This window comes from Macaca thibetana, chromosome 7, assembly GCF_024542745.1.
Source record: "Macaca thibetana thibetana isolate TM-01 chromosome 7, ASM2454274v1, whole genome shotgun sequence".
Classification (NCBI taxonomy): domain Eukaryota; kingdom Metazoa; phylum Chordata; class Mammalia; order Primates; family Cercopithecidae; genus Macaca; species Macaca thibetana.
Genome location: NC_065584.1, coordinates 94,137,589 through 94,157,369, shown reverse-complemented (window position 1 = coordinate 94,157,369; position 19,781 = coordinate 94,137,589). Strand labels below are relative to the sequence as shown.

Sequence of the window (19,781 nt, the reverse complement as noted above, 5' to 3'; positions counted from 1 at the left end):
TCTGCTAGTTTATAATCATCTTCTGGGTTTAGGTACCTTCCTCAAATGAGAATCCTTCAAAGTATTGTGATTTCTAAAGCTCCCCAAATGGGAGCTTACACCCATGATCTTTCCAGTAACATTAGTGGAATTATATTTAAGCTTCACAAAGTTTTGTAGATTCTTCGTGTATTTGACTGTGAAAACCCCATGGTCTGAGCCTGTTCAGAATCCATTTACACGTCTCAAAGATCCCACCTGCACAGTGTTCTGGGACTGGTGTTCAGGTATTTCCCTCCCACCAGAGAGATTCTATGGGACAAATCTTTCTTTTCTCTGTCCTGGTACAGACCAATGTATAAGATGAGCCTTGCAAACATGGAGAATGGGGTAAGACCTCATTCTCCCCAGTGACTGGCTCAAACCAGGTGATTCCTGCAATGAGGATGGTCCTCCTGGGCCGACATCCACTCTGTGGAGCTGTCGCTGTTCCTGCCTGGTTTCAAACCTGGTTCTCCAGCCCTTCTGAAAGTAACCTGGGTTTATAATATTTTCCCAAGAGATTTTATTCACTTTACATTAGCCAGAGTGTTTGTCGTTGTTGTCTCTCCTCAAAAAACCCATATGTATGCTGTTTTCTGGAGGCATGATCCCATAGTTATCAAAATTAGTTTGTTGAAGCAGTTTGCAAATGAAACTGACAAACTTTCAGTAGTAATATCTTGGTTTTCTTTAAACAGAAAGGGGTAATTCATCAGAGAAGAAGACTCTTTAGGACTTTTACCAAAATAATAGTATATTCCAGTTTCCCCTCTTATATTTTCCCTACCGATCAAAAAGATGAACCTGGTTGGTTGTATAAATGGTATCACAGAATTCTGATGTAATACCAAATTATGTATGAAGCAGACCATTTTCCAAACTGGCTAGATAATAATGGGGCCTAGGATTTTCCAGGTGTCAGGGTTATAGCAAGCACTATCCATGAATTATCTTATTTAATTCTGACAACAGCTCCCTAAAGTGGCACTGCGATTATCCTCATTTTACTGATGGAGAAATAAACTTAGAGAGGTTAAGTTGCACATCATAGCTGCCAAGTGGCAGAGCTAGTATTCAAACTAAGGAACTGAGCCACACCAACTAGTCTATACCAGTATAATAATTATGCACTTCGTCATAAAACTTGTTTTCTAATTACAGAGATTGTGGAAATAGATAATTTTTATTCTTAATGTTTATTCTTAGCTCCAACCACACATTTAATTAATAGATTTCAGATTTATTTTATTTGTTTATAAAAATATGTTTTGCTTTTATGATTAAATGACTAAGTGGTAGGGACTATAATTTAATTACGTATTTCTTAATTATTGGTGTATTAGTTAATTATATGAAGTTAATTTTTAAAATTAAGTAATTATATTTTATAACATGTTGCTGTTCTGATGTCAATCATATTTCTCTGTTAATTTAGACTCAAGCATTATTAAATATGTAGTTAATTTTAACACTAAAATTAGTACAGGTTACCGATAAGATTTTATATACATTTTATATATGCATCTATATACGCATACACATACAACACACACAATTCAAATCTATTAAAATATTTCTTTATAATATATGCAAATATATTAAATATTAAGAAAAATGTGCAAGTAACTTTAAAAAGTGAGCTTCAGTTTTGAGATGGCTTGGAAATTTTGTAATTTTAGTATTTCTTGGTCCCAGTATTCTGCTTTATTATTTTAAGTAGAAACTATTCTATGTTGAAAAACCTACTGTGAGAAAATGGCTTAACTATGTTGTCTGCTTCTTCAGGACAGGGCCATTGTTTCATATTCACATGGAATGGCTCCTGGCACGATAAATGTTTGTTGAATTTGAATTTTGAATTTAAGTGAAATGATGCTGAAAATTTTACATTAGCTACAGCCATCCATCTGAATTTAAGCCAGCAGTTGCTATCTTGCATAGGGGAATCATTAATAATGTGGTTTCTAGTGGGATTATTTGGTGACAGTAGAAAATGAGATATTTCTTCTGCTTTGAGTTGTCTGTTTCAATCATGCATGGCTAAGTCTTCAGGGTAGTGTTTTTGGTTCAAGCAAAAATTATAAATCGCACTATCATTAAGGTTTCTGCTACCTTGTGGGACAAGAAATTAATAAATTTAATTCCATCCCCTATTTTTGTTTTGATTTATCAATATTACAGAACAGTCTACTGCCAGAAGAAGCTATTGAGGGTAGTACTTCTGCATCTCAGTTCAGTATCTTTTCTATTGTGCCTCTCATAGAACTTCTTATTACATAATTATAAATGAATTAATATTCGTATTGAGCTAAGCTCTTCACTACTAGTCAGCTCAATGAAAACAAAATTATCTAGTTTTTAACAAAGAATTTACTGTGAAATATTTGAGAGATTTCCAATATTCAGGATGAAAAGAGGTTAGTTATTCAGTACACTGCTGTAGAATTATAAGTTGGCACGATCTTACTGGCAGAAGTTTAGTAAATTATATCAAGAACCTTAAAAAGTGTATTCTCCCTAATTCAGTATTTCATTTCTGGGATGTTATGCAAAGAAAAAAAAACTGGCAAATGTATTGAAATATGCACACAGATATACACACAAGACATTCATCATAGCATTGTTGAAAACAGCAATGAATTGGAAACATGCTAAATGTCTACTAACGGGGATTGGTTATAATACATATTTACCATAGATATGCAAAGAGAATACAGCTTTTCTACTTCCTACCTCATAGAATGTTTTTATGAAGCCTTAACTTATTGGAGAGCAGAGTGGTGGTAAGGTTAGTGGTGAAAGATTGAACTTTCTACATGCCGTTTTATGCAACTACAGTCTTGTCTGTTTTAAACTGGGGAGAAAACTCAGCCTCTTTGGGGCTAATGCAAGTGTTTTGGGCTTCCTTCCTTTCCTCTGCTCCTTTCCAAGGTGACATCCAGGGTGATCTTGTGGTGGCTGGGGATGGGGGCAACTTAGCTTTACATGACACCCTCTATAGTCACACTAGTCTCTGTGGAGGAATTCCACGTACAAAAGGGTAACTGGGGCCGGGCACGGTGGCTCACACCTGTAATCCCAGCACTTTGGGAGGCCAAGGAGAGAGGATCACTTGAGGTAAGGAGTTTGAGACCAGGCTGCCCAACATGGTGAAACCCTGTCTCTACTAATAGTATAAAAATTAGCCAGGCGTGATGGTGGGTGCCTGTAATCCCAGCTACTTGGGAGGCTGGGGCAGGAGAATCACTTGAATCGGGAGGCACAGTTTGCAGTGAGCCGAGATGATGCCATTGCACTCCAGTCTTGGGCAACAGAGTGAAACTGTGTCTCAAAACAACAACAACAACAACAACAACAACAACAACAACAACAACAGGCAGCTGGTCCATTCTGGCCTTTTGAGAATAATATTCTTGTGTTAAATGTTGGAATTTAGAGTCTCAGACATTTGGTCCTGCTCTCAAAATGTGATCAAAATTCATTCTCCCCTTCTTTGATGGTAAGGAAGTTAGGCATATGGCTGACCAGCCAGAGACTAAATTTCCCTGTGGTCTTTTGCAGCTAGCTATACTTATGTGAGTCACGGAGTGGGAATAGAACAGGTGCATGCCATTTCCATGCATGAACCTTAAAACACTATTCCTACACTTATCTCAGTTTTCTTTTCTTTTCTCATAAGCCAGAAAACTAATGTAGTTGTGATCCTTGGGTCCTTTTTGTGTGCGTGTGTGTGTTGGGACATTTCTTGGCTACGTGAGCTGGTGAGGAGATCTAGAGATCTGACTTGTTATTTTTTTTTTTTTTAGTAAAACAACCTAAGAAATTTATTTTTATGTTAAATTAATTATTTTTTTAAATTTATTATTATTATTATTTTTTGAGATGGAGTCTTGCTCTGTCTCCCAGGCTGGAGTGCAGTGGCATGATCCTGGCTCACTGCAACCTCCATCTCCCTGGTTAAGCAATTCTCCTGCCTCAGCCTCCCCAGTAGCTAGGATTACAGGCAGGCAACACCCTGCCCTGCTGATTTTTGTATTTTTAGTAGAGATAGGGTTTTACCATTTTGGCCAGGCTGGTCTGGAACTCCTGACCTCAAGTGATCTGCCCGTCTTTGCGTCCCAAAGCGCTGGGATTACAGGCACGAGCCACTGTGCCTGGGCTAATTTTTGACTTTCAATAGTTTTGGGGTGCAGGGAGTTTTTGGTTACATGTATAAATTATTTAGGAGTGATTTCTGAGATTTTAGTGTACTCATCACTCAATGAGTGTACGTTGTACCCAATATGTAGTCTTGTATCCTTCACCCGCCTCCCTCCCAATCTTTTCTTGGGCCCTCAAGGCTCCAAAGTCTGTTATACCATTCTTATGCCTTTGCATCCTCATAACTTAGTTCCCACTTATAAGTGAGAACATATGATATCTGGTTTTCTATTCCTGAGTAACTTCACTCAGAATAAATGGCCTCTAGTTCCATCCAAGTTTCTGCAAAAGACATTATTTCATTTCTTTTTAAGGCTGAGTAGTAGTCTATGGCATATATATACCACATTTTCTTTATCCACTTGTTGGCCAATGGGCATGTAGGTTGGTTTCACATCTTTGTAATTGAGAATTGTTCTACTATAGACTGGTCTGTGTATGTGTCTTTTTTGTATGATGACTTATTTTCCTTTGGGTAGATACTCAGTAGTGGGATAGCAGGATCGAATGGATGTTCTACTTTTAGTTCTTTAAGGAATTTCCTTAGTGTTTTCCATAGTCGTTGTACCAATTTACATTCCCACCAGCAGTGTAAAAGTGCTCCCTTTTCACCATATTCATGCCAACATTTATTATTTTTGACTTTTAAATTATGGCCATTCTTGCAAGAGTATTGTGGTTTAATTTACTGATTAGTGATGTTGAACACTTTTTCATGTTTTTTTGGCTGTTTGTATATCTTCTTTTGAGAACTGTCTATTCATGCCCACTTTTGGATGTGATTTTTTTTTTTGTTCTTGCTGATTTAATTTTTTTTTTTTTTTTTTGTAGATTCTGGATACTAGTCCTTTCTGACTTATTCTTAAGCAAATTTTTAAACAAGTTTTTCTTATTTTACAGTGCCATTTCCTGTCCCTTTTACTTTTGTCTCAGAAAAACCTGGTACCACCCATGCCTGCACATTTGAAGAGTCTCTCATGTAATGTATATTATATATTACATGGTTCATAGGTTCCCCCAGGCTTGGCTTATAAATCAGTTTTCTAGGATATGTTAATTCAATCACTAGTCTTCCACCTGTTTTCCTGCTCCAAAAGTTTTACTACTTTAATATTGTCATCCACTCTTCCTGTTGTTGTAGGCTCTTGTCTTTAAAAAAATCATTTTTCTAGCATTAGTGAGTTGGGGAAGTGAGTGAGCGATATGTGTATGATCATATGATAATATTTGCTTAAGAGATTAGAATGATTTCTTATTTTCTTACTGTTAGGTTTTTGCTGTATTATAATTGGAAATATTTTATTGTTCAAGTATAAAGTTGAAAGCATGTTCAAACACTGTTTTCTTAATGAGAAAGCAAAACCATTTGAATGGAGATATAAACTTTTTAGTTTTTTTTAAGGTTTTTTTCTGTTTTTTTTTTTTTTTTTTGTCTACTTTCTGGCTTAGAGAAAAGAACGTGGAGAATTGTTGTACCTCTGAAATCATTGGTCTAGAACTTTTAATGAAGAATAATATTTTATTCTTCCAGTCCTGGCAAGTTCCTCTTTGATTGTGTGATGTATTTGAACAGAACAGTCCATTCTCTTCCATCTTCTCTCTTATGACCATAGTATATGAATTTGCAAAATAGATGGGATACAGGTTGCTATCCTGGATTGTGGAACCAAGTGAGATGATAACTGGAAATACCACAATCAAAAGTTGGAAGTAACATTGACTTCCCTACTTGAATAATGTTCTGCAGATTCAGCAACACTCTGCCTCTTGCTTCATGAGTTGATGTGTAATGAGACTCACCAAAGACAATCCAGTGTTTGGAATGGCACAGGCTTTTGGTGGCTTTCCCAGCATCAGTCCTCTTGATGTCAAGTGCATTTGTGGGATGATTTAGGGGTTCTAGAATTTCAAGAGGGGAAGAACTGTTAGAAGATGTTCAATCTAGCTGCCGTGAAACACTGAGGTAATATCCACCACTTGGATGCCAAGGCATTGTGTGGGTGGAGATTGAAGACTTCCATTGGAAATACATTTATGGGTACAGTCGAATGGAAGTTGTCTATGAGGACCATGTATTCTTCTTTCCAGGCTCCCATATTCTCTCCCAACACCCTAAGAAATGAAAGCCTGCTCCTTCAGTGCTGATTGAGCCTTCTAAGTAAAACAAGTGAATGTGAATTGTTACTGCTCTGTGGATAGCATGCATTTAAATTAGGGCTTCCAGATCCCTGCATTTTCATTTTCTCATTTATCAAATGGGGCTAATACTATCTATATTGTGAGAATAAATTTAAAATGCCTACCACACAATGCCTGGTAGCTAACACTGTGGTTAAAGGAGAAAATTCATAGGAAGGATCTTACTTGTTTTCCTGTGAGTGTGCTACATGGACTTCTGCCTGCTTACAAGGCTATCGGGACTACAGAGAGAAAATTATCAATCAAAATTTTGATGCATTGATTAATTTAAGCATGGAAAATACTTCAGGATATCTGAGTTGCTCTGGAAAATGTGCATTTATTAACCACACTGGTAGAATAAAGCCTCTTTCACCACAGCACAGTGGAATTCTGATGAAATCCTTCATCCAACAGGTAAACAGCAGATCCAGGCTTGGCAAATCAAACGCAAGAGTGAGCATTTTCATTAGTCTTAGATTTTTAGGGTACAGGTACAGGAAAAAAAAATTAAGCACTTAAAATCAGGTTGTTATATATCAAGTGAAAAAAGCCAAGTTAAAAGAAAAGAGGCCAAAACATTGATTAGAAGGGCTATGTTATTTGACGCAAAGGTGTCTCTGCATATTTACATGGCATGGATAAGAGAGTGCCTTATGGCACCCAAGTGTACAGTCTACAGCAACAATTACTTTGTTGATCACAGAAATCAAAATCCATTCAACACAGAGGACTTGTTTTATTATTTGTTATACCCCAAATTACTTAGAAATAACTGTTAGATGAAAGCAAAATTGGAAATGATTATTTCATTGATTTTTTTTGAAGAAATAAATGTTCTAATTACTGAATGATCTGGCTATTTGAAAATTAATCTTCTGTGTATTTTATCATTTGACCCAGTAACACCAAACCATTTATAAATAGGGAAACTAGGCTTTACATTCAGTCTGGGCACAGTGGCTGACCTCTGTAATCCCAGCACTTTGGGAAGCTGAGGTGGGAGGATCTCTTGAGCCCAGGAGTTCAAGACCAGCCTGGGCAATGTAGGGAGACCCCATCACTACAAAAATAAAACTAAATTAGCCAAGTGTGGTGGCATGTCACCAGTAGTCCCAGCTACTTGGGAGGCTGAAGTGAAAGGATCCTTTAAACCTGGGAGATTGAGGCTGCAGTGAGCTATGATTGTGCCTCTGCATTCCAACCTGGGTCGCAGAATAAGACCACGTCTCAAACAGCAACAACAAAAATGTAGAAGAAGGAGAGAGTACAACTTAAGATTTCAAGCTTCTCAAAGAATATTCAAGAATATGGAATGGTAATTACACAAGAAAAGTGAAAAAAATCAACTTAAATAATACTTACAAAATGATTCCAATTTTGTCAAGATTTTACATGTATGTATGAGCATAGGACAAAAAATGAGTTTATGCTATAAAATGTTAGCAATGACTTTATTTGTTTATTTATTTTACTTTATTTTATTTATTTATTTTGAGACAGAGTCTCGCTCTGTAGCCCAGGCTGGAGTGCAATGGCACCATCTTGGCTTACTGCAACTTCCACCTCCTGGGTTCAAGCTATTCTCATGCCTCAGCCTCCCAAGTAGCTGGGATTACATGCACCTGCCACCATGCCAGGCTAATTTTTGTATGTTTAGTAGAGATGGGGTTTCACCATGTTGGTCATGCTGGCCTCAAACTCCTGACTTCAGGTGATCCACCCACCTCGGCCTCTCAAAGTGCTGGGATTACAGGTGTGAGTCACCAAGCCCAGTCAAATTTTTTATTTTCTATTGCACATCACTCTTTTATTATACTGATCTAGAAAAAGAATTTAGTACAGTTATACTCAAATGAACATTGGACCCATGTGGCAGGGCCAAGCAACTAGAATATGATTCAGAAATCAGTGAAAGACATACTTGGACAGGACCAAGAAGCATTTCACTGCCACAAAACAAGGCGGGAAGGGATTCTGAAACACACAGTAGGAAGCACTCTTGCCCCTCAGAGGTCAAGGAGCTTATCCCATGTTGGTATGAGGAATGGCTTATTTTCTGATGACCACATGTAGGATTATTTCAACTGCCATGAGAAACCCCAAAAGGGTTATCGTTTTGTATTATTTATATATACTATAATTTTTTTTTTCCTTTTTTTAAAAATGTAAATGTAACACTTTGACTAAATTCAGGATTGATCCAACCTTCTAGAGCCAGTTCCTCTGGGGTCAGAAAGGAAACAGTTGTCACATCACCATGCAGGTTACATTCCTCTTTCACTGGAATGACTAGAGCCGCCAGGCAGTAGCCTGACTGCAGAAGAGCACAGGACTGGCTCCAGGGGGGGCAGACAGTCTCTCTTGCCTCTCCTCATTGGTCATGGCTTAGCATGGTTCCTCCCCACAAGTCCTTAGGAAACAAAGCACTTGCAAAAACCCAAGTCACTACCTTTAAACTCTCTTGAATAAGGGGAGCTTTTCCACAGCTTGGACTGAGAACCTGTGCCCTAGAAGTGCTATTCTGACTAGATTGTGTGAAACGGGTGGGTGCAGGAGACAAAATGGCTAAAATGAAAATGGGAGCCACTGGTCCCTATCTGCAGCTACAACTCAAGATGTCTACTGATGTGGTCAGTGTGACAGGTGCAGGAGGGAGGGGCAGAGGGATGCAACGGGCAGGGACGGTGCTCCTGGGGACAGCAGCCCGCCCGCTGGCCTTCACTTCTTGGACTTGCCCCGGGCAGCCACAGCTTCCATGACTTTGCACATGGTCTCTTCATCCCCCAGGAACTTCATGGGCTTGATGGGATTCAAACTCTTGTCCAATTCATAGACAATGGGAATACCAGTAGGCAGGTTCAGCTCCATGATAGCCTCTTCAGAGAGACCCTCCAAATGCTTGACAATGTCTCCGAGGCTGTTGCCATGGGCTGCAATCAGTACCCTTTTCCCTTCCTTGATCTGGGGAACTATTTCTTCATTCCAGAAGGACAGAGCTCTGGCAATAGCATTCTTCAGACTATCACAGGAGGGTAGCTGATCTTCTGTGAGGTCTGCATACCTGCCATTCTCACTTATGTTGCTGTAGAAAGGATGATCGGGCTCCATCGGAGGTGATGGGACATCATAGGAGCGCCTCCAGATCTTTACAGGGTGTCACCATGCTTTGCAGCAGTTTCTGCTTTATTGAGACGGGTTAGACCCTCATAGTGCCGCTCTTTGAGGCACCAAGTCCTCACTACTGGCAGCCACATCTGATCAATGGCATCTAGCACTGTCTAGAGGGTCTGGATCGTTTTCTTCTGCACTGAGGTGAAGCAGATGTCAAACTCATAGCCACCATCTGGCAGTGCCTGCCCCCCTCCGCACTTCGTCTCCTCGTGGCCTGCCGGGCTAGGTTGGCATGTACCAGCCACCGAAGCGGTTCTCCAGATTCCACGCAACCTTGCAGCGCCAGATCAGCACCAGTTTATAGGTGACCATGGCGGCGGGCTGGGGATGTGGCACTGACTGGGGTTCGCAGATTCCAGAGTACTTTTAGAATATTATAGGCAACCATGGCGACGGGCTGGGGATGTGGCACTGCCTGGGGTTCGCAGATTCCACAGTACTTTTAGAATATTTTGTTCTTCATACTTTTTGATATTTGCCATTTTTTTGGTCAAGAATCTGTTTTCTATTTATAACAATATTTTTTCTCCAACTCTTATTATCTTTTTCTTCATGTTTCTTCAACTTTTAAGTTCTGGGATACATGCGCAGGATATACAGGTAAAAACTGCATAGCAGCCCACCATGGCACACATGGATAAATGTGTGACATGGTGGTTTGCTGCACAGATCAACCCATCATCTGGGTATTAAGCCCAGCATCCATTAGCTATTCTTCCTGATGCCCTCCTTCTCCCTGCCCCACCCCCAGCAGGTCCAAGTGTGTGTTGTTCTCCTCCCTGTGTCCATGTGTTCTCATCATTCACCTCCCACTTATAAGTGAGAACATGTGCAGATTTTCTGTTCCTGCATTAGTTTGCTGAGGATAACAGCTTCCAGCTCTGTCCACTTCCCTGCAAAGGACATGATCTCATTCCTTTTTATGACTGTGTAGTATTCCATGGTTTATATGTGCCACATTTCCTTTATCCATTCTATCATTGATGGGCATTTGGGTTGCTTCCATGTCTTTGTTATTGTGAAGACTGCTGCAATGAACATACATGTGCATGTATCTTTATGACAGAATGGGTCAAATGGTACTTCTGCTTGTAGATCTTTGAGGAGTCACCACACTGTCTTCCACAATAGTTGAACTAATTTACACTCCTATCGATAGTGTAAAAGTGTTCCTATTTATCTGCAACCTCACCAGCATCTATTGTTTCTTGACTTTTTTTTTGAAACGGAGTTTCACTCTTATTGCCCAGGGTGGAGTGCAATGGTGCGACCTCAGCTCACTGCAAACTCCACCTCCCGGGTTCAAATGATTCTTCTGCCTCAGCCGCCCAAGCAGCTGGGATTACAGGCATGTACCACCATGCCTGGCTACTTTTTGTATTTTGAGTATAGATGGGGTTTCACCATGTTGGTCAGGCTGGTCTTGAACTCCTGCCCTCAGGTGATCTGCCTTGGCCTCCCAAAGTGCTGGGATTACAAGTGTGAGCCACTGTGCCTGGCCCTGATTCTTGATTTTTTAATAATCACCATTTTGATTGGTGTGAGATGGTATCTCATTGTGGTTTTGATTTGCATTTCTCTAATGACAAGTGATGTTGAGCTTTTTTTCATTTGTTTGTTGGTCATGTGAATGTCTTCTTTTGAGAAGTGTCTGTTTATATTCTTTGCCTACTTTTTAATGAGGTTTTTCTTTTTTTCTTGTAAATTTGTTTAGTCTCTTGTAGACTCTGGATATTAGGCCTTTGTCAGATGGATAGTTTGCAAAAATTTTCTCCCATTCTGTAGGTTGTTTGCTCACTCTGATGATACTTTCTTTTGCTGTGCAGAAGCTATTTAATTTAATGAGATACCATTTGTCAATTTTTCCTTTTGTTGCAATTGCTTTTGGAGCAAAACAGTTTTTTTTACAAGAGGATCTTCTCTCTCAGTTTTTAAATCAATCTGTCTTAGTCTATTTCTGCTGCTGTAACAAATACCACAGAATGGGTAATTCATGAATAACAGAAATCAATTTCTCACAGTTCTGGAGGCTGGAAAGTTCACAGCCAAGGCATTGACGGATTCAGTGTCTACTAAGTGGTCGCTTTCTGCTTCCAAGATGGTTCCTTGTTGCTGTGTACTCCAGAGAGGACAAATGCTGTGTCCTCACATGACAGAAGGGGAAAAGGGATGAAGAGCTCTCCGAAGCCTCTTTTCTAAGGGCATTGATCACATTCACAAGTGCAGAGCCCTCATGACTTAATCTTTTCCCCCAAGGCCCCACCTCTTAATACTGTTGCATTGGGGATTAAGTCTCAACATGAGTTTTGGAGGGACACAGACATTCAAATGATAGCAATTTCCAAACATCATTTTTTCATTTTAAATTAGATCCTCATTTTTATGAAATTAGAAATGAACATTTTCCCAAAGCCATTATGTTTTTGACTGTTTCCGTGAACTGTTTTTGGTGACATCCACTCTGTTAAGTTATTCTTGATTTCTTAAAATAAGAGCCAATGAAACCCAAGTCTTAAACATCTTATGGGATCAGATAACAAACTTCATTTTCTCCTTTGGATGGCAGTCTTCCTTTTTGACCACTTTGCTGCAAAGACCAATAATTGGTATTTCTGATCACATATGGGTGCTGAGAAGGCTGCTAAGATCATTTGACTATGGAAGACAATGGAATGTTAAAGCTGAAAAGATCATGTGGATCATTCTAGAAGAGAGAAAAGCCCAAAGAATTTTCCCAAAGCCTCACAACTAGTTTTTGGCTGATCCAAGTGAGATATTCTGTCTGGCATTCATTATTCTAAACTGATGCCACAATCATTTATTCTATCTTCCATCTCCAAATAATGTTACATGACTTGATTGTCTTGTTTTATGGAGGCTTCAGATAAATAATGGCTGCCGTTTGTTATTTTAAAATGGAGAAAAATCCTCTTTCCTCAACAATCTTTTCTTTATTCACAATGTAAATTAATACTAACAAGCCCTCTCAAACTGGATCCTTAAGCTTTGAGGAGAACTTTCCATGTTTCATCCAATTCAGAAGCGTTTACTTATCATCAGCATTAAGTATGATAGTTCAAAGCAGCATTGCCTGTTTCTGAAAATCAATTCCGTAGTAGACTTTGCTGCCTCAGCTTTTTTTGGACTAACTCTTATAAAAATGACTGGTTCCAGCTTCGAAGTCCTGGGTTGGGGTCCCGTTTTCCCACATAATCACTGTATAAACTCATTCAGGTTGTTTAACTTCCTTGATTATCCAATGATAAAGTGCTAAATGGTCACAAAACATTTCCTTTTAAATTGCTTTATACTTAAATTTGTTATTTTTGTATGGATCTCCCCATTTTTCTTATTAGAGCAACTTAAGTATTATGTTTCCAAAGCAGAGCACTTTAAATCCTGTTTTCTTTTCTCCGCTTCTCTCTCTGTCTCTCTCTCTCTCTCATACTAATGTGATCACACCTACACCACTTCTCTCTCCCTTTGTTTCAGAATACTTAACTCTAGGGTGACTTAAGTTGCCATTTACTAATAGGTGCAACTTGTGTGAAAGGATGAGCGTTTTGAAGAATCAGATGAAAACTCAGCTGGAAAAGCACAGGAAGCCTGTAAATGAGAGACAGCTGAGTTGGGACAAACACAGAGTGAAGACTAAACTGCGCCCGTGCAAGGTGCAGGTAGATGGGCTACATTCACATGATCCTCCTGCTTTCTCTGCTGGTGCCTCGACTTCAGGGCACTGTTTAGGATTAGGCACAATGGTGCCTGGGGGAAGGGATGAGGGAAGGTGGAAATCTTATCTGGTTGCTTTTAGGCTGTGCTTGCCTGGGGGAGTCACATTTTTCTAATTTGCACAAAGGTGTCAAAATGTGGATTAATCGGAGCTGTGGTAGAATTAGTCTAAATTTCAGTAAAAACTACTATGAGTAAATACTGAGTCACTGAGAAAGATTGTATTTTTTATTTTTAGAGACAGAGTCCGTTCTTTTGCCCAAGCTATCACACCTCACTGCAGCCTCCCACTCCTGGGCTCAAGTGATCCTCCTGCTTCAGCATCCCTAGTAGCTAGGATTACAGGCATGAGCCACTGTGCCTGGCGATTTTTAATAGACAGGTCAGGAAATGTCTAAATTATAGCCGGGGTCTAGTTTACACAAAGGTGGGAACTCTGATGGATCTGAAAGAAAAGGTGGACCATCTTTCTAAGATGGGTCTACATCAATGCAATGACTGCTTTAGTCAAATGCTTTAATGAAAAACTAAATGATGCTTGCTATTGAAACAGCACAGTGACACATATTATTGACAACTCATGTACGTAAATATTCTTGGATCAAGTGACTCTAAAATAGAAAAAACAGATGCAATTAATGCTTAATTTCACCTGAATTTTGCGAGCAGGGTTTGGAGGGCCTTCCTCCTTTACTCTGGGCCTAACATCTTTTTGGCTGTCCCTTGGCCCACTTACATCAGCCTGCAGTCTTTGAAAAGGGGCCAAGGCACACTTTAGATAGGAAGCAGACAAAATAAGGTCAAATAAAAGTCAGAGTAAGGTGGGCTGCAATTCTTCTTCTCATGCATTTCAAATTAAGAGGGACCGTAAGGGTTAACTATAAAGTATTCCACCTTGAACCCCCACACTCTCTTTATCTAGCACACCATAATACAAGATCAAGAGTTCCTGCTTATTATCTTATTTTTCCTGCTTGCTCCACCAGGCTAAGGCCCAGTCTGGTTATGGATTAACACGGTGATCAATAGTAAGCCTGCTGTCTCTCTCTCGGCAGGGGAAAATGAACTCAAAATGCAGTCAAACTCTTATTGATCAAGGATATAGGTCTCACTTTCATTACCTCTGTCTCCTGATAACCCACAAATAATGTGATGAGTTGCTAATCTCTCTGATTTTCAATGGACCCTTCGCCCTTCCTGTCTGCACATTGCAGCTTTTATTTTCATCTTGATACACACTCTGTGTAATTCATGTAGCACTAACTCTCACTCTCTTACCGTCAGTCCTGGTCAATCAGAGTTAATAATATTGCTCTTCACTGGGGATGGAGGCTTCAGCCAGTTCAAAATAGAATGTCTCCCAACGAGGCAAGGAAATACAAGATGCAGACAGCTTCTTTCAAGGACAGAGAGATGTGAAGTCTTCTTGGTGAAGCAACACTCAAATCCCAAGATCTGACCTACTTCTACCGAAGTAGAAGACTCACAAACTTAAATGCTCAAGTCTCTTGCATGGCTAATTTTATCTTGGTTTCTGTTTCTCAGAGGACCTGAACTGAGCCATGCAAAGCTGTTTACCCTGTTGGTGCTAGGAGAAGGTCCCCTCATTCTCAGTGCCTAAATGGTCATGGAATTTCTATTAAATAGCTGTAGAGAATAGCATGGGAACCTGGAAAGAAGCATACCTTTAAAATATTGTGCTTATTTATTTATTTGAGACAGAGTCTCACTCTGTTGCCCAGGCTGCAGTGCAGTGGTGCGATCTTGGCTTACCTCTGCCTCCTGGGTTCATGCGATTCTCCTGCCTTAGCCTCCCGAGTAGCTGGGATTACAGGCTTGTGCCACCACACCTGGCTAATTTTTGCATTTACGGTAGAGATGGGGTTTTACCTTGGGCCATGTTGATCTTGAACTCCTAACCTCAAGTGATCCTTGGCCTCCCAAAGTGCTGGGATTACAGGCGTAAGCCACTGCGCCTGGCCTCTTTATTTTTTTTTTTATCTATCTATCTATCTATCTATCTATCTATCTATCTATCTATCTCCATGTATCTATCTATCTATCTATCTATCTATCTATCTATCTATCTATCGATCTATCGACAGGGTTATGAGACTGTCTAATTTTTTTTTTTTTTTTTTTGATAGAGACAGGATTTCACCATACTGCTTAGGCTGGCCTCGAACTCCTAGGCTCAAGTGATCCACCTGCCTTGGCCTCCCAAAGTGATGGAATTACAGGAGTGAGCTGCCATGCCTGGCCTGTGTTGGTTTCTTTAATTAAAGGTAGAGCTGTATAACAGAAGCAATGTGGCTTTTGAATCAAAAGCCCTACTTTAGAGTCTTAGATCTTCCACTTATGCAGGGAAATGAGGACATTGTTGAAAACAATATATCACTTAGCTTTTGTTTAGAAAATTTTCATTTGCTTTGTGAGATAAAAATGGTCTTCCTTTCCAACTTGGATTCAGCAGCATAGCTCCTGCAAAGAAGAGTGGTGAGAAGAAAAAGGGCCGTTCTGCCATCAATGAGGTGGTGACCCAAGAATACTCCATCAACAAGTGTTCCCTTGGGTACTCCAAGAGATTTGAAAATTTGCCATGAAGGAGATGGGAACTCCAGATGTGCACATTGATACCAGGTTCAACAAAGCTGTCTGGGCCAAAGGAATAAGGAATGTCCCATACCGAACCCGTATGCGGTTGTCCAGAAAACGTCGTAATGAGGATGAAGATTCACCAAATAAGCCCTATATTTTGGTACCTATGTACCTTTTAGCACGTTAAAAAAATCTACAGTCAACGTGGGTGAGAACTAATCGCTGATCAAAAGTTCTAAAATTGCCAAAAAAAAAAAAAAAAAAAAAAAGAAAGGACCCAAATCAGTTTTAGGAATATGATTCCTGTCACAAGCATGGTTACTTTTTCAGTTTGTTAATAATATAACTTTACTACCCTTTTGGGAGGAATTCTGCGACGTATGACTTTTTTTAAAGCAAAGCAAAAAGAAAGGAAAAACCTTTCAAATTTCATAATGTGTGATGTTGCTTGGGTGTTTGGCTTATCAGAGATCCTCAAGTATAAAATGGCATTAAACACAGGTATAAAAAAGATGACTAACACTCACTGTTTTCCTCAGTTGAATTGTTAGAATTGAATTCAAACAAACAATGATTGCTTTTACCTCTTTGATATAAAACCCCGGGAAGGCTCACTTACCTGAATCACTTTTGTGAGGAAAGTCATAATATTTTCTGCTGCCAAACTGATTAAAATAAGTTACCATGACACCAATTCCTCATTCCTAAAGAAGATACGAGATGACCAGCTGCAACTAAGCAAACACTTTGCTCACGTTCAGCCTACAGGGTCTGAATGCCGTTTTCCAGCTCCAGTCCAAACAATTTGTACACCTGTTGAAGAGAAAGTAAAATATGACAGTGGTACAGACTCTGGGGGATTAAAGCGATTTTCACTGAGCTCTTAAAGCTGAGGTAATTGCAGGTCTCATTTTCTTCTTTTGCTCTGCAGAGTTGCATGTGAAATTTGACAACAAATTCCTCATCCCCTTTTTTGCAAGGGACTGGGTGGCAATTTCTCCAGTTTTCCCCCTTTCCTCTGTGCTGAGTCACTTTTGAAATTCTCTCATTTCCTTTGGCTTCATGGGATAAAATAAAGGGAAAATCAATCCAGGGCAGGCTTTTGTTTATTCGGCAGATTTTGGAAGTACCTTTAGAAGTATATATATATATTTTTTACCTACTGTTTTAAAATTTGACATCAGACAGCTGAGAGAATGAGACGAAAAGTTGGTTGGTGAAGGCTGGTGAGAAAGCTTACCCTGCTTATTTTGTAAACACAAGAGGAGAAGGCACTCAGGGAATGCTCCCCTCTTGGGGTTCTCTGTGTTCTCATGGTGTGCAGTGTCATATACATCCAGTCTCTGATTTGCTATACTTCCCAGGCTGAATATATGCTGCAGAATACCTTTGATGTTGCCATAATTGTGTGTGTGATCTTCAATCACGGATGTCATCAAATTTTATTAAACTTAATATAGATAAAACCAAGACATTATTGATTAGTTCTGCCATGCAAACCTCCCAGGCTTCCTCTTTGAGTGGTTTTCTTCTGGGGAAGCTGTCTTTATCTTTATCCTTTCAATAATGCTCGTGCCCTCGGAGCCACTGTGGCTTCTGAGTTTTCTTTTGAAGCCCACATCAATCATATAATTAAGACGAAGTTGTATTAATAAATCTACAACAATCTTGCCATATTGGAAGGCATGTTCTCTGGTCTGGTGGCGCAGGTTTAACTCATGCCCCTCTTCCATGTGGGCGTAATTACTGCTGTTCTTTTTTAGGGTTCTTCATGGTATAGTTTCTGTTAATCCAAATTTAACCAGACATACCCCTAACTGGGTTTAAACTTTTCTACCTTATTAATCAGATTAACTTGATTCTAACAAAGGAGGTCAGATTCTCCCTTTGTAGACATCTTCTTAGCCACTCTGTCTGCAAATGCTGTCTGGTGGCATCCAAGCATGGCCAAACATTCAGATGGAAAATGAAGAATCCAGAAAATCTCCCAGATGCCCCAGGTGACCAGATTTTTGGTGTCAGGTGGGCAAAGCATCTAGATCACTGAAATTTTCTTAAAATTGTTTTTCAAATCTTGCTGTCTGGGAGTTTTTGGCATTAGGCAAACACATGCAATTTCCAACCCCCACCCCCGCCCCCATCCTACTGCCTTCTCTTTTCTCCCACGCTATTGGCTAATCTTGCTGTCTCTGTTTTTCTCCCCTTTCTCTTTCCCTGTGTTTGTGTTGCAGGTTCAATCTTAACATCTAATAAGAAAACACGGAATGGAAGGCAGGTAGGGGAGCTAAAGTTTAGAAATGAGACCTAAGCAGGTGGCAGTTCTAGCTGGATTTCTGATGAGCCGTGTTTCTTTCTAAGACATACAACTATGCTTTTCAACCAGGTATCTGCATTATTGGAAAGAAAGAAACCTACTTTCAGATGAAAACATCACATTTTTCTAAAGAAAAAGCCTTTGGTTTTAGTTTGAAGAGGGTTGGCCTCCTGCTGAACTTGAAAAAAAAATCTCACTTTTAAAACACAAGCAACAGATGAATAACCTTTTCCTTCGTCATGTCTAGTGATTAAAGCATACAGTTCTCAGCTTAAATAAGATCATAAAGTATCTTCACTATAGGTTCATGTCTGAGAATTATTTCATGAGCTGTTGGCAATTCAGCATCTGCTAGAGGTTTGTTCAAACATCTCATATTCATTTAGGATTTTATACTTTTACTTTTTAATTAGCTCAGTTTTCTGGAGTAATGCCTTCCATTGTACATCAGTGTTGTGAACCTAGTCACTGGCACTCATAAATGTCCACAGGGGAACTGTGCATTTGTACAAAGTATTTGTATTGCTTTAAAAAAATTCTAGCTGACCTTAGTGACTTTTTCACAAAAACCTTATAGAAAAGTCATGCACTACTTTCTGACTTGAGTTTTACTCCTAAAAGTTTTGTCAGTGGAAACAGGTACTTACCATTTCTTTTAGAAAAACAAAAACAAAAACAAAACAAAACAAAACAGAAAAAAAAGGAAAGCTGTTTGCCCAGGGCATTTCCTGTTTGGCTTCAGCTAACAGGAATCTGTCCCTAATCTTGTCACCAGTGTTGAGCATCTCAGGGACATGACAGCATCTGTTCCCTTTGCTGCTTTTGGAAAAGTGGTTTTCAACCCTAGCTGCATGTTAGCATTATTGCAGCAGTTTAAAAATACAAAAGCCTGTACACTTTGGGAGGCCGATGGATGAGTCATGGTGAAACCCCGTCTCTACTAAAAATACAAAAAACTAGCCGGGCGTGGTGGCAGGCGCCACTCCTACCTGAGGCGGGAGAAATTGAACCCGGGAGGCGGAGCTTGCAGTGAGCCGAGATCACGCCAATTCCGTCTCAAAAAAAAAAAAAAAAAAAAAAAAAAAAAAAATACATATTGAAGTCTGAGATCCACCCCCAGAAATTGGGATTTAATTGAACTTTGGCTTATAGCTTATTTGGTGAACCATTTTGGAAATTGGTGGAGTAGACACAATAAACAAACTACATTAAATCTTAAGTTAAGAATAAGACAGGATACACATACGTATATACAGAATACAAATAAGCAAGCAAAGTAACTAGCAATTGGGTCAGGGACAAGCCACTTAACCTGCATGGCTTTGCTTCCTCATTGTAATCACCAAGTTCCCGACTGCTGTAGGACATCACTATGATCTGGGGTTCCCTGCCAGCCCTCCTCAGTCCTTGGCCTCTCATTCTTCAAATTGGTCCAATCTTCTGCAGCTCGGATAATCTTTTATACCTGCTGTTTCCATTCTCCCTTTCTCAAGACCCTCAAATGACTTCCCATTAGCTTCTGGGTCATATTCAAATTATTACCTATTGGTTTCAAGACCTTAAG

The 19,781-nt window shown here is 39.6% G+C and overlaps 2 pseudogenes; one reads left to right on the top strand and one right to left on the bottom strand.

The window, feature by feature from the left end:
- Positions 1 to 9,120: 9,120 nt before the first annotated feature.
- Positions 9,121 to 9,885, bottom strand: LOC126959364 (phosphoglycerate mutase 1-like; annotated as a pseudogene).
- On the top strand, positions 9,884 to 16,122 carry LOC126959226 (60S ribosomal protein L31-like; annotated as a pseudogene).
- Positions 16,123 to 19,781: the final 3,659 nt, after the last annotated feature.